We start from the raw sequence: 6,819 nt of genomic DNA, 5'->3' as shown, positions 1-6,819 counted from the left end.
TCTGTGCCGGAACATACCGCCATGCGGAGTTATGTTAAGGAGTCTTTGGAGAAAGGGCATATTCGGCCATCTTCTTCACCGTTGGGAGCGGGATTTTTTTTTGTTGCTAAGAAGGATGGCTCCTTGAGACCCTGTATTGATTATCGCCTCTTGAATAAGATCACGGTCAAGTTTCAATACCCCTTACCTTTGCTTTCCGATTTGTTTGCCAGGATTAAGGGGGCTAGTTGGTTTACTAAAATTGACCTTCGGTGGGCATATAATCTTGTTCGTATTAAGCAGGGTGACGAATGGAAAACTGCGTCTTTGGAGAAAGGGTATATTCGGCCATCTTCTTCACCATTGGGAGCGGGATTTTTTTTTGTTGCTAAGAAGGATGGCTCCTTGAGACACTGTATTGATTATCGCCTCTTGAATAAGATCACGGTCAAGTTTCAATAACCCTTACCTTTGCTTTCCGATTTGTTTGCCAGGATTAAGGGGGCTAGTTGGTTTACTAAAATTGACCTTCGGTGGGCATATAATCTTGTTCGTATTAAGCAGGGTGACGAATGGAAAACTGCGTTTAATATGCCCGAAGGCCATTTTGAATACCTTGTGATGCCATTCGGGCTCTCTAATGCTCCATCTGTTTTTCAGTCCTTCATGATAATGCTTTGTTTGTGAAGGGGTCTAAGTGTCTCTTTGGAGTGCAGAAGGTTTCTTTTTTGGGCTTCATTTTTTCTCCCTCATCTATAGAGATGGATCCGGTTAAGGTTCAGGCCATTCATGATTGGATTCAGCCCACATCCGTGAAGAGCCTTCTGAAATTTTTGGGCTTTGCTAATTTTTATCGCCTTTTCATTGCTAACTTCTCCAGTGTGGTTAAACCCCTGACCGATTTGACGAAGAATGTAACGAATTGGTCCTCTGTGGCTGTCTCTGCCTTTCAGGAGCTTAAACGCCGATTTACTTCTGCCCCGGTGTTGCGTCAGCCAGATGTTTCTCTTCCGTTTCAGGTTGAGGTTGACGCTTCTGAGATTGTGGCAGGGGACGTTTTGTCTCAGAGGAATGCTGGTGGTTCCTTGATGAAACCGTGTGCCTTCTTTTCCCATAAGTTTTCGCCTGCTGAACGCAATTATGATGTCGGCAATCGGGAGTTGTTGGCTATGAAGTGGGCGTTTGAGGAATGGCAACATTGGCTTGAGGGAGCCAAGCACCATATTGTGGTCTTGACCGATCATAAAAATCTGATTTACCTCGAATCTGCCAAACGGCTGAATCCTAGACAGGCTCGATGGTCCCTGTTTTTCTCCCGTTTTGATTTCATGGTCTCGTATCTTCCGGGTTCTAAGAATGTTAAGGCTGATGCCCTCTCTAGGAGTTTTTTGCCTGATTCTCCTGAGGTACTTGAGCCGGTCGGCATTCTGAAGGAAGAGGTGGTCTTTTCTGCCATTTCCCCTGATTTGCGACGGGTTCTGCAGGAATTTCAGGCTGACAAACCTGACCGCTGTCCAGTGGGGAAACTGTTTGTTCCTGATAGATGGACTAGTAGAGTGATTTCTGAGGTTCATTGTTCTGTGTTGGCTGGCTATCCTGGTATTTTTGGTACCAGAGATTTGGTTGGTAGGTCCTTTTGGTGGCCTTCTTTGTCGTGTGATGTGCGTTCTTTTGTGCAGTCCTGTGGGACTTGTGCGCGGGCCAAGCCTTGTTGTTCCCGTGCTAGTGGGTTGCTTTTGCCTTTGCCGGTCCCTGAGAGGCCCTGGACGCATATTTCTATGGATTTTATTTCAGATCTTCCGGTTTCCCAGAGGATGTCGGTTATCTGGGTGGTTTGTGACCGGTTTTCTAAGATGGTTCATTTGGTGCCTTTGCCTAAATTGCCTTCCTCTTCTGATTTGGTTCCGTTGTTTTTTCAGCATGTGGTTCGTTTGCATGGTATTCCGGAGAATATTGTGTCCGACAGAGGTTCCCAGTTTGTTTCTAGGTTTTGGCGGGCCTTTTGTGCTAGGCTGGGCATTGATTTGTCTTTTTCTTCCGCATTTCATCCTCAGACAAATGGCCAGACCGAGCGAACTAATCAGACTTTGGAAACTTATTTGAGATGCTTTGTGTCTGCTGATCAGGATGATTGGGTGGCTTTCTTGCCATTGGCCAAGTTTGCCCTTAATAATCGGGCTAGTTCGGCTACCTTGGTTTCGCCCTTCTTTTGTAATTTTGGTTTTCATCCTCGTTTTTCTTCGGGGCAAGTTGAACCTTCTGATTGTCCTGGTGTGGATTCTGTGGTTGACAGGTTGCAGCAGATTTGGGCTCATGTGGTGGACAATTTGGTGTTGTTTCAGGAGGAGGCTCAGCGTTTTGCTAACCATCGTCGGTGTGTTGGTTCCCGGCTTCGGGTTGGGGATTTGGTCTGGTTGTCTTCCCGTCATGTTCCTATGAAGGTTTCTTCCCCTAAGTTTAAGCCTCGGTTTATTGATCCTTATAGGATTTCTGAGATTATCAATCCGGTGTCTTTTCGTTTGGCCCTTCCGGCCTCTTTTGCCATCCATAATGTTTTCCATAGATCTTTATTGCGGAAATATGTGGTGCCCGTTGTTCCCTCTCTTGATCCTCCTGCTCCTGTGTTGGTTGATGGGGAGTTGGAGTATGTGGTTGAGAAGATTTTGGATTCTCGCTTTTCGAGGCGGAGGCTTCAGTACCTTGTCAAATGGAAGGGTTATGGCCAGGAGGATAATTCTTGGGTTTTTGCCTCTGATGTCCATGCTGCTGATTTGGTCCGTGCCTTTCATCTGGCTCGTCCTGATCGGCCTGGGGGCTCTGGTGAGGGTTCGGTGACCCCTCTTCAAGGGGGGTACTGTTGTGAATTCTGCTCTTGGGCTCCCTCCGGTGGTTGTTGGTGGTAGTGCAGTTGTCTTGGGGTTGTAATCCAGGGCAGGTGTTTCTGCTGATTGCAGCTCTATTAGGTATTTAGGTGTGCAGGATCCTTGAGTCCTGGCCAGTTGTCCATGGTTCATTGAGGGATTGCATCTCTCTCTGGTTCCTCATGCCCTGCTGCCAATTCAGCTAAGATAAGTGTCTGTTTTTTTGTCTCTGTGCACACATGCAGTGTGCTTTGCAATTCAGTGCAATTCATTGTGTTTTTGTCCAGCTTAGACTTTGTTTGGATTTTTCAGTCATGCTGGATTCTCAGGAGATGCAGATATACTTTCTATGTCTTTAGTTAGATGTAGAATATTTGTATTATCTGCTGTGGATATTTTTAGGATTTTAATACTGACCGCTTAGAATTCTGTCCTATCCTTTTCTATTTAGCTAGCAGTGCCTCTTTTGCTAAATCCTGTTTTTCTGCCTGCGTGTGTCTTTCCTCTTATACTCACAGTCAATATTTGTGGGGGGCTGCCTATCCTTTGGGGTTCTGCTCTGAGGCAAGATAGAATTCCATTTCCATCTATAGGGGTATTTAATCCTCCGGCTGTGTCGAGGTGTCTAGGACGTGTTAGGTACATCCCACGGCTACTTCTAGTTGCGGTGTTAGTTTAGGGTTTGCGGTCAGTACAGGTACCACCTACTCCTGAGAAAGTCTCTCATGCGGCTCCAAGGTCACCGGATCATAACACATGCCTACTGGTCCATGCATCAGTTGTGAGGTGCACCTTTCTACTGACTGATTGCCTCAGTGCATGGAGAATGCAGTCTTTGACATGCTGGTGGAGGGCTGGGATGGCTTTTCTCGAAAAGAAGTGTCGACTGGGTAGCTCATAGCGTGGTACTGCGTAGGCCATCAAGGCTTTTAAAGCTTCGCTTTCAACCAACCGGTAGGGCATCATCTCTAACTATATAAGTCTAGCAATGTGGGTGTTCAAACCCTGTGTACGCGGATGAGAGGGTGAGTACTTTCTTTTCCTAATGAGAGTCTCTTGGAGGGTGAGCTGGACTGGCGAGGTGCATATGGTGGGACTTGCGGTGGTGGTGGACATGGCGGATTGAGAGAGGCTTGGTGATGGTATTCTCGATGTAGGCCTACATGCTGTGTTTCCTACCAATAAACTTGTGATTCCCTGACTGCTTTGCCCTAGCGACGACACCTCCACATTTGCTGCTGTTGTTGTTCTAACCGGTGGGCTTACAGTGAGGGAAGGAATGTAGCGTTGCTGACTAGCTTCATTGTGAGCGGGTGCAACAACGTTACAGGACGTTTGGTAGCTATTCCAGGCTTGCAAGTGCATGGTGGTTAAATGTCGACGCATGCAAGTTGTATTTAAACTTTTGACATTCTGACCTCTGCTAAAGGTCCTTGAGCATTTCTTACAGATCACTTTGCACTGATCATTCGGATCTTGGTTAAAAAATTGCCAGACTGCACTCTTCCTACTATTGAATACCTTTTCAGGCATTGCACACTGTGCTACTTTAACCGGATGGCCATGCTGTCCTAAAACTGGTTTTGGTTTTGCCAAACTTTTTTGGCCAGAGACGGGCCTGCCAGATGAAAGCAAATGTGATGTAGATGGCTGCTGCCGATCCTCCTCCTCCGCTTCTGAGCTACTGCCAGCGGCACCCTCTTCCCCCAATGGCTGCCAATCTGGGTCAACAACTTTGTCATCTATCACCTCCTCTTCAATCTGATGTTCAGTTATCTCTGTGTCACCGTGTAAGGTGCTATAACGTTCGGGAATGGGCAGCATCGTCTCATCAGGGTCAGTTTCTGGCTCAGTACACTGCGAGGGCAATGTAGTGATGTGAGTCGATGGAACAGCATGACAATCTAGTTGTGGCTGTGCATCAGTGCACTCCATGTCCGAATCATCTTCTAGTGGGCTGTTAACTATTTCCCTTTCTAACCCAGGCACGGTATGTGTAAAGAGCTCTATGGAGTAACCTGTTGTGTCGCCTGACGCATCCTTCACTGTTGTTTTGGGGGAAGGACACAAGGAATCAACTGGTTCCTGACCGGGAGCATCCACCGACGACTGGCTACTTTTCAATTTTGAACTATCCTAAGAGGAGGCGAAAGAGCTAGAGGCAGAGTCAGCAAGGAAAGCCAAAACTTTTTCCTGCTGCTCCTGATTTAACAGCGGTTTTCCTACTCTCAGAAAAGGAAGCGTTCGAGGCCTTGTGTAGCCGGATGATGACGCTGGCTCAACAACTCGACACTTAGGTGCTATTTTGATTTTCCCTCTACCACCCGATGCTCCACCAGCACCACCACCATCAGCATTACCAGATGGCAATGACCGCCCACGGCCACGACCTCTTCCACCAGCCTTCCTCATTCTTGGAAAAATGTATCCAAACTAACAACCGTTATATGGTACTGAAAAACAAGGTAGAAGGTGTATGTTAACTTCTTGTGAATATAAATCTCCCTTTTAATGTGTGGGTGAGTGCTGAATAAATCAGGCCCACTGTATTACTGTATAGTTTCTGTGGCAGAAAATGGCTGACAGAGATACCACAGACAGGACTGGCACAGGTGCACAGATTTGGCAATATTAATCTCCCTTTTTTTTTGTTTCTGGGGGACTAGTGAATAAATCAGGCCCACTGTATTACAGTATAGTTTCAGAGGCAGAAAATGACTGTCAGAGATACCACAGACAGGACTGGCACAGATGCACAGATTTGGCAATATTAATCTCCCTTTTTTTTTTGTTTCTGGGAGACTAGTGAATAAATCAGGCCCACTGTATTACAGTATAGTTTCTGTGGCAGAAAATGGCTGACAGAGATACCACAGACAGGACTGGCACAGATGCACAGATTTGGCAATATTAATCTCCCTTCTTTTTTTGTTTCTGGGATACTAGTGAATAAATCAGGCCCACTGTATTACAGTATAGTTTCTGTGGCAGAAAATGACTGACAGAGATACCACAGACAGGACTGGCGCAGATGAACTGATTGGCAATATAAATCTCCCTTTTTAGGTGTGGGACAGTGCAGAAAAACACAGGCCCACCGTTCTACACTACACAGTTTCAGGGGCAGAAAGTGGCTGGAAGATATATATAAAAAAAAAAGGGGGACTGTACTACAATTACTATCTCCCTACAATAATCTCAGAAAAGTATGCCAGGCAGCAATAAAAAGGACTGCGGCACACAAAAGTGTGGACAAACAAACAAGATAGCTGTGCAGAAAGGAAGGAGCAACAGGATTTGTGCTTTTAAAAAAGCAGTTGGTTTGCACAGCGGCATACAAACAGCAATGCAGCTATCAGGGAGCCTTCTAGGGCAGCCCAATAAGCTACAGAGCTGATGAAGAGAAATCTAGCCTCCACTGTCCCTGCAAAGAAAAGGTGGTGTTGGACAGTGGAAATCGCTACAGGACAAGCTGTTGGGGGTTAATGTACCCTGCCTAACGCTATCCCTGCTTCTGACGAAGCGGCAGCAACCTCTCCCTATGCTCAGATCGGCAGCAGTAAGATGGCGGTCGGCGTGCACGCCCCTTTATAGCCCCTGTGACGCCGCAGAGAGCAAGCCAATCACTGCCATGCCCTTCTCTAAGATGGTGGGGACCGAGACCTATGTCATCACGCTGCCCACACTCTGCGTCCACCTTCATTGGCTGAGAAAAGGTGCCGAAAGCGTCATACGAAACGCGACTTTGGCGCAAAGATCGCCAACAGCATGGCCGATCCCACACTGGGATCGGGTCGGGTTTCACGAAACCCGACTTTGCCAAAAGTCGGCGATTTATGAAAATGACCGATGCGTTTCGCTCAACCCTAGCCCCCACAGTGTATCTGCAGAGAGTATAATGCCCCCACAGTGTATCTGCAGACAGTATAATGCCCCCACAGTGTATCCGCAGACAGTATAATGCCCCCACAGTGTATCT

This window comes from Ranitomeya variabilis, chromosome 2 (genome assembly GCF_051348905.1).
Source record: "Ranitomeya variabilis isolate aRanVar5 chromosome 2, aRanVar5.hap1, whole genome shotgun sequence".
NCBI classification, from domain to species: Eukaryota; Metazoa; Chordata; class Amphibia; order Anura; family Dendrobatidae; genus Ranitomeya; species Ranitomeya variabilis.
The sequence above is the reverse complement of the archived record's forward strand: the minus strand, read 5'-3'. Positions refer to the sequence as shown.